The sequence below is a fragment of the Pongo pygmaeus genome, chromosome 11 (genome assembly GCF_028885625.2).
Source record: "Pongo pygmaeus isolate AG05252 chromosome 11, NHGRI_mPonPyg2-v2.0_pri, whole genome shotgun sequence".
Classification (NCBI taxonomy): domain Eukaryota; kingdom Metazoa; phylum Chordata; class Mammalia; order Primates; family Hominidae; genus Pongo; species Pongo pygmaeus.
Window position 1 is genome coordinate 14686931 of NC_072384.2, and position 8810 is coordinate 14695740.

An 8810-nucleotide genomic window follows, 5' to 3' on the forward strand; every position below is an offset into this window, starting at 1 on the left:
GACCATCCTGGCTAACACGGCGAAACCCCGTCTCTACTAAAAGTACAAAAAAAATTAGCCGGGCACGGTGGCGGGCGCCTGTAGTCCCAGCTACTCAGGAGGCTGAGGCAGGAGAATGGCGTGAACCCGGGAGGTGGAGCTTGCAGTGAGCCGAGATCGCAGCACTGCACTCCAGCCTGGGCGACAGAGCAAGACTCTGTCTCAAAAAAAAAAAAAAAAAAAGTGCCATACACTGACTTAGGTTTCTCATCTGTGTTTTTGAGCAGTGGCTGTAAACCTTTTCTTTCCTGGAACTAGCTTCCTGGTCACTTGATTGTCCCCAGGGTCTCAGAACTTCTGGCCACACCACCCCTTGCTTTCTTGGCAGGCCAAAGAGTTGACTTTGGGCACAAATGAGTCGGCCGTCCACTGTGCCAGTCAGGTCAGCTGCATTTATGGGGTACCATCAGACCTACTGCTTTGAGCTGTTTCTTTTTCTTTTAAAATTTTCAATATTTAAAAACTTTTTTCTTTCATATTTTCTAAACAGTGAACAGTTGGTTTCTTTTTCTTTTTTTAAAAAAAAAATTTATTTTATTTTCTGAGATGGAGTTTCGCTCTTTTTGCCCAGGCTGGAGTTCAATGGTGTGATCTTGGCTCACTGCAACCTCCGCCTCCCGGGTTCAAGCGATTCTCCTGCCTCAGCCTCCTGAGTAGCTGGGATTACAGGCATGCAGCACCACGCCTGCCTAATTTTGTATTTTTAGTAGAGACAGGGTTTCTGCGTGTTGGTCAGGCTGGCTTCAAACTCCCAGCCTCAGGTGATCCACCCTCCTCGGCCTCCCAAAGTGCTGGGATTACAGGCATGAGCCACCACGCCCGGCGGGTTTCTTTTTCTTTATTGTGGTAAAATATACATAATATGAAATTTACCATTTACCCCTTTTTAAGTGTACAGTTCAGTGGCATTTACCCTCACGTTGTTGTGCAACCATCACCACAGTCTATTGCCAAAACACGTTCCTGACCCCAACAGAAATTCTGTACCCGTTAAGCACTAAAACTCCTCATTCTCCTCTCCCCCTAGCTGCTGGGAAGCACTATTCTACTTTTCTCTGATTTTGACCACTCTAGGTACCTCACCAAAGTGGAATCATACAGTATCTGTCTTTTTGTGGCTGGCTGATTTCACTTAGCATAATGTTTTCAGGGTGCATCTATGTTGTAGCATGTGTCAGAATATCCTTCCTTTTTAATAGTGGATATTATTCCATTGTGTGTAGAGACCACATTTTGTTTATCCATTCATCTGTCAATGGACCCTTTGGGTTGCTCCACCTTTGGATATTGTGAATAATGCTATTATAAGCAGCAATGTACAAATATCTGTTTAGGTTCCTGCTTTTGGTTCTTTGGAATATAAACCATGGAAGTGCCATATTGGAGTCATACGGTTTCTATGTTTAATTTTTTGAGGAACTATCATACTGTTCTCCACTATGTGCAATTTGACATGCCACCAGCAATGTAGAGCATTTTTCCATATCCTCACCAACATGTTGTTTTCTGTGTGTTTTTGCTTGTTTGTTGTTTGTTTATAAATAGTAGCCATCCATTAGGATGGCTGTGAAGTCGTATATCATTGTGATTTTGATTTGTATTTTCCTAATGATTAGTGATATTGAGCATCTTTTCATATGCTTATTGGCCATTTGTATATATTCTTTGGAGAAGTATCCAAGTCCTTTCTCCATTTTTAATTAGATTGTTTGTCTTTATTGTTGAGTTTTAGGAGTTGTTTATATATCCTGGATGTTAATCCCCTACCCAGTAGTGATTTGCAAATATTTTCTCTCATTCTGTGGATTGCCTTGTCACTCTTGATGAGTGGCTTTCATTAATTTTGATAAAGTCCAGGTTATCTATTTTGTGTATTATTTCTTGAACTTTTGGTGTCATATCAAATAAATTATTGCAAAATCCAATGTCACAAAGATTTTCTGGGTTTTCTTCTAAAAGTTTTATACCTTTAGCTCTTCGATCAATTTTTAGTTAATTTTTGTATATGGTAGAAGGTAAGAGTCCAATTTCATTTTTTGATGTGACTATTCAGTTTTCCCAGCATAATTTGTTGAAAAGACTGTCCTTTTTCCATTGAATAGTCTTGGCATCCTTGTTGAAAGTCATTTGACTAAATACTTGACGGTTTGTTTCTGGGCTCTCTATCCTATTTTATCGGTCTGTATGTCTGTCTTTGTACCACACTGTTTTGATTACTGTAGCTTTGTCCCAGCCTACTTTTGTAAGCATTCAAACCCATTTATTTATTTATTTATTTATTTGAGACGGAGTCTCGCTCTGTCACCCAGGCTGTAGTGCAGTGGCGCAGTCTCGGCTCACTGCCAGCTCTGCCTCCCAGGTTTATGCCATTCTCCTGCCTCAGCCTCCCGAGTAACTGGGACTACAGACACCCACCACCATGCCCGGCTAATTTTTTGTATTTTTAGTAGAGATGGGGTTTCACTGAGTTAGCCAGGATGATCTCGATCTCTTGACCTCGTGATCCTTCCACCTCGGCCTCTCAAAGTGCTGGGATTATAGGTGTGAGCCACCGCGCCTGGCCCTAACCATTTTATTTTAAAATTTTATGTTGAGGCTCTCTGGCTTAGCTAGATTTCTTGTTTTTATCACTCTTACTAACAACCATGCCCTTAAACACTGGGAAAAAAATAATGAAATACAGTTTATTTGGCACAATCTCATTTAACCTATAAAAGTGCTTGGGGGCCAGGCGCGGTAGCTCATGCCTGTAATCCCAGCACTTTGGGAGGCTGAGGTGGGTGGATCACCCAAGGTCAGGAGTTCGAGACCAGCCTGACCAATATGATGAAATCCCGTCTCTACTAAAAATACAAAAATTACCCAGGCGTGGTGGCATGCTCCTGTAATTCCAGCTACTCGGGAGGCTGAGACAGGAGAATCGCTTGAACCTGGGAGGTGGAGGTTGCAGCGAGCTGAGATCACGCCATTGCACTCAGCCTGGTCAATAAGAGCAAAACTCTGTCTTTAAAAAAAGGCCTGGGTTAGCAAAATTATAGAGTCTGAAACTGGTTGGACCTGGGGGTTGTCTATTCCAACAAGGGGGAGGGGTAGGGGCCTGGAAGAGCCCCTGGCCAACGAGCGTAGATTCCCAACCCCACCCACACTTGGCATCCACAAGCATAAACTGTTTCCTGTCACCAAGAGAACTCACACAAACTTCTGCTTCCCCCTAATCCCTCCATTAAAACATTTGGCTCTGTTGGCCCATTTTTCCAGGATTGTATCATATTCTGTATTTCTCTCATGTCATCCCTCTGTCTATCCATCCATCCATTCATGCATCCATCCGCATCCAACAAGTATTTATTTGGTGACTATGACATCCGAGGCACTGTACTTGGCATTGGGAATAAATCAGATAAAAAGTTCTGCCTTCAAGGGGCTTAGATTTTTATTGAGGGAGATAGACAATAAATAAAATAAATGTATAGTAAGTTGGTTATAAGCAAGATGATTGGTTAGTTATGGAGAAAAATAAGGTGGCTAAGAGGCTGGGAAACCATTAGACACAGAAAACATTGAGGATGCTTATGATGGCATTGCTTATAATGTAGTCTAAAACAGAATATAGCTTTCTGGCCCCCAAACTGATCATGGTTAAATAAATTTTGGTTACATCCATATAGTGGGGAATTATGAAGCCATTGAAAATATGTTGGACACCATATTTTTTAACCTGGGAAATGAAATGATATTCATGAAATGTTTCTAAATAAACGGCAGCATAGAAAAAATACATATAATCTGCTTTTAATTCTGTAAAATAAATATATTTAACAAAACAACTTGAAAATGTATACTAAAATATTTAAAAGATTGTATTTGGGTGGTGGAATTATGAGCGGCCTTGTGATTTTTTTCTAAGTTTTTGTAAACCAACGTGGTTAATATAAAAAACCTAAAAACACATATACAATACACACACACACACACACACACACACACACACACACAGAATCATGTGCTATATAATGGCATTTTGGTCAATGACAGACTTAGTCCCATAAGATTATAATTGAGCTGAAAAATTCTTATCTCCTGTTGGCTAGGAGGTACAATATACCCTCCCTCTTCCTGAAAGCCCAAGTGCCTTCACATACATTAACTTCCTTCCAGCCCTTCCCGATGTATTCCATGTAGTTTTTACCTATGATTTTAGTTACAATTTGCTTTTCTCTACTCGCATAATTGCTGTAATAATTGTCACGATCATTGTCATCTGCTTCTGCTTTGGGTCAAGTGACTGCTCTTCTTTCTTCTCAACAGTGTTGTGTGCACAGTGGATGTGCAGCCAGCATTGGCTCATGTGTGAAGGAGCATACACTCCTGGAAAGTCTGAGCATGTCCATACGCATCATCTCACTGGGCCCCTGCAGCCCACTGAAAGAAGAGGCAGACACCTGCCCCAACTGCCCAGAGCCCTGCTGGCTGAGCGGATCCCTAATGTCCTTGGTTAAGCTCTCACCCTGCATGACTGTTTTCCTCAGAGGAAGGCACTAGTGGGGACACCTTTTCCTGGGATCTCTATGCAGGGAATGGGCTGGATGTGTACAGACCTTGCCACATGCCTTTAAGGGCTGGTGTCATGGCCAGGCCATGACTCTAAAGAATGAGAGGGGCTGGGTGCGGTGGCTCACACCTGTAATCCCAGCACTTTGGGAGGCCTAGGCGAGTGATCCACTTTAAAGGTCAACTTTAAAGTGATTAAAGCGATCCACTTTAAAGGTCAAGAGTTCGAGACCAGCCTGGCCAACATGGTGAAACCCCATCTCTACTAACAATACAAAAAATTAGCTGGGTATGGTGTCACATGCCTGTAGTCCCAGCTACTCGGGAGGCTGAGACAGGAGAACCACTTGAATCTGGAAGGTGGAGGTTTCAGTGAGCCAAGATCGTGCCACTGCACTCCAGCCTGGGCAACAACAGCAATACTCTGTCAAAAAAAAAAAAAGAATGAGGTGGAAGGAGAGCTTCCTTAGGAAAAATGGCCTGCTGAGAGGATGAGGGGTGCAGGACGCCACTGTGCTAGAGTTTGTCCTGTTTGAGTTCCTCCAGAAGCTGGCCCTGATGATGTGGGTGCTTACTAGTTTGGGATGTGATGGCAGGAAGCGCTAGCAGTGAGTGGGGCTGAGGCAGTGGATGGGGACACTATCAGGCCATTTGCTCCTATCAGGGGTGGCCCTCAGTCTCCTTGTGAGGCTCCAAGAGGTTATCTAGAGCATTCCTGAGTTATCCACACCTGGGGAAAGGAAGTTGGGCCATATATTTAACATTCATCATGGGCCGAGGGCTGCTTTCAGAGACTGTAAGCGTCACGCACTCCTGGCCTATCCTGAGAATGAACTGAGGATGCTGCAATGCCCAGAAAAAGGTCTTAGCAGAGACCCCTAACAACATGAAAGGTCACTGGGTGGTTTGCTCATCTTCTGAAAAATACATACCTGTCATTGGTTATTTGCTGATCTTTTGTAAATGGTTGATCTTTTCTTTCTGTTGCTTCCAACTTCCCTGGTAACATGTCTATTGCAGATTTCTTTTTATTTATCCCTTTTTAGGGCCAACTGCTTCCTGGATCTGAGGCTTACCACCTTCAAATAATTGTAGAATATCTCAGGCTTTATCTCTTCAAGTTTTGCTTTTTCTTCATTTCCCTATTATTCCTTCTTGGAATCTAGTTATGTTAAATCTTCTCAATCTCCTTTCCATGACTCTCCCTCTTCAAAATATATTTTTAAATCTTTTTGATTTATTATTTGGTTGGATTCTGCATAATTTCTTTAGATATATCTTATATTTCCTCAATTTTTTTTATGGCAGCTTTTCTGCTGTCCATTGAGTTTTTAACTTCAATTACTATATAATTCATTTTTAGAAGTATTGTTCATCTATCCGTTCCCCTTTCATGTCTGCCTGTTAATTTTTATAGTGTCTTGTTAATTGTTCACATATCTAAGTCTCTCTTTTATTTCTTTAAACCCTTTAAAGTTACTTCACATTCTGTGTCTGATCTGAAGTCTGGGTCTGATTCTGCCTTTTCTCTTGGCTCTCTGTCATATTATTTCTTTGTGAGTTTTGACATTTTTTCACGGTAAGCTGACCAATTTCCTTGAACTTTTATCTGTGGGAATTTCTTGAAGCTTTAGTTGGGATTGACTTCCTTCATTTGAATTCATTTCCTCTAGTTTTCTAGGGGCTCTACCCATCTGGCATCACTTTTTAAATTTAAAATTTATCCACTGGGCCCAGTGGCTCATGCCTGTAATCCCAGCACTTTGGGAGGCCGAGGCAGGAGGATCACCTGAGGTCAGGAGTTTGAGACCAGCCTGGTCAACATGGTGAAACCCCATCTCTACTAAAAATACAAAAAATAGCTGGGCCTAGTGGTGCATGCCTGTAATCCCAGCTACTCAGGAGGCTAGGGCAGGAGAATCGCTTGAGCCTGGGAGGCAGAGGTTGCAGTGAGCTGAGATCATGCCATTGCACTCCAGCCTGGGCAACAAGAACGAAACTCCGTCTCAAAAAAAAAAAAAAAATCAAATTTTATGATTTAAGAAAAAATCAAATTTTTTCTGCTTTGGTGTGCAAATCCACACAGTGACTGACTTACGCTCATGAAGTCTCAGCCGAGTTTCTCTTCCAGCCACTGTTCAACACAGGAAGGTTCCCTTGCAGACTCCGTCAACTCCCAAGGTTTACGTCCTGTTTTACACTTAGGTTCTGCTAAGGTTTGAATGTTTGTGTTCCCTCTCAAATTCCTCTTGAAATGATGTAATCTCCAGCACAGCAGTATGGAGAGGTGGGTCCCTGGGGAGATGATTAGGTCGTGAGGGCCCCTTCACTGTGGGTGGGAAGATGGCCTTTATCAAGGAAGCCTCCCACAGCATGTGACCCCCTTTGTCATTCTGTCCTTTTGGCTGTGTGAGGACACAACATTTGTCCTCTCTGGAGGACGGGGAGAGACTGGGTCCTCACCAGACATCATACCTGCTGGTGCCCTCATTTTAGACTTCTGAGCCTCCAGAACTGTGAGAAATAAATTTCTATTACATATACCTTGCCCAGGCTGTGGTTTGTTGCTCTAGCAGCGAGAATCATCTAAGACAGTCTTCCAGCTCTATGCCAATGCGTCCTCCCAGACTTCTCACTCTGGGACCCTGTGTCCCTTCTCCAAGCTCCTCTCAGTGGTTAGACCTTGAGGTTTTGCAGATGCCCTTAGAGCAAAACTGATACTGACTTTCCAGGAATCCATGTTTCTCTTCATTTTTGGTCTTGATCAATGACTTATTTAAGGTGCATTTTCAATATTGAATCTTGCTATGTAAACTATTTTCAAGAGGAGCGTGGCTTAAAGTGTTTGCTACCATCTCTCAGAGATGGGGAGATGCACACTCGCTTTTCCCAGAACCTCTTTCCTCGCTCACAGTCAGCTCTCAGCAGCAGCACTGCAGGTCAGGCTGAACAGAAATGAGCTCCTGATACCACATCCAGTGCTGTGTTCGGCTGTGATCACTTTGTTTTGTCAGGGTTATTTTAAAATTTTAGTTTAGGCTCAGCTGAACTATAGGAATCCAAGGGACCCTTCTATGGTCCAGCAGGTCTTTTAAGATTAAAGATGAGCAGACTCTCTTCAGTTAGGCCAAAAAACAAAACAACAACCAAAACCTCAGTCTTTTTTATACATGTGTAGAGGTATCTATCTTGGGTCACTGGAGAAACACAAATTAAAAACTTGAGGGGCCAGGTGCGGTAGCTCATGCCTGTAATCCTAGCTTTTGTTTGGGAGGCTGAGGCGGGTAGATCGCTTGAGGTCAGGAGTTCGAGACCAGCCTGGCCAACATGGTGAAACCCTGTCTTTACTAAAAATACAAAAATTAGCCGGACATGTATCTGTGGCTGCTCAGACTCTTCAACAACTATGTAAATAAACTATATTTCTCACATGGTCAAATGCATTCCTCATCTATCAATTTCTTTCACTTCTTTGTAAAAATCTCCTCCCTGGCACTCCCTCTCCTACTCCTGTGGGACCAGCTGCACAGCCCCAGCCCAAGGATTTCTTTTCATGACCTGGGGGATTCTGGCTCCTTTCCTGGAATGGGTTATTTTCCTACTTCTTGGCTAATTCACTGGTTTTGCTGTAATCTGTATTCTAGTAGCTTCCTTAGGTAAATTTTTTGAGACTTTGTATATCTGAGATTATTCTACTCTTAGATTTGACTGAGTGCTAAATTCTAGGCTGGGAATAACTTTCCCTCAGAATTATAAAGGAATTGATCTTCTTTCTTCCATTAAAAAAAAATTCTCTGTCACCTATTTGCCCCATTTCTCTCTGGAAACTTTTAGCATTATTCATGCTGTTCTGAAATGTGCTGGTAATATAACTTGGTGGGATTTTTTTTCCATTTATTATGCTGAAAACTCAGTGGGCTCTTTAAATCTGAAAACTAAACTTTGGGAAATTTCTTGAATATTTTTGTAATTCCTTTCCTCTTTCCTTCTGGAACTCCTAGTATTTATAAGTTGGACTTCCTGGGTTGATCCTTAGATTTTATTATTTTCTCTACTTCCTAATAGATTTTCTCAAATTCATGTTCCTATTCTACTTGAGCTTTTCATTTCTCGTGCATAATTTTTTATTTCTAAGAGCTCCTGGCTGGTGTTAGAAGTGTTCTGGGGCCCCGGTTATTCCTTTTCTCAGAGCCCCTCTTCCTGGAGATTCCCTTCTGTAG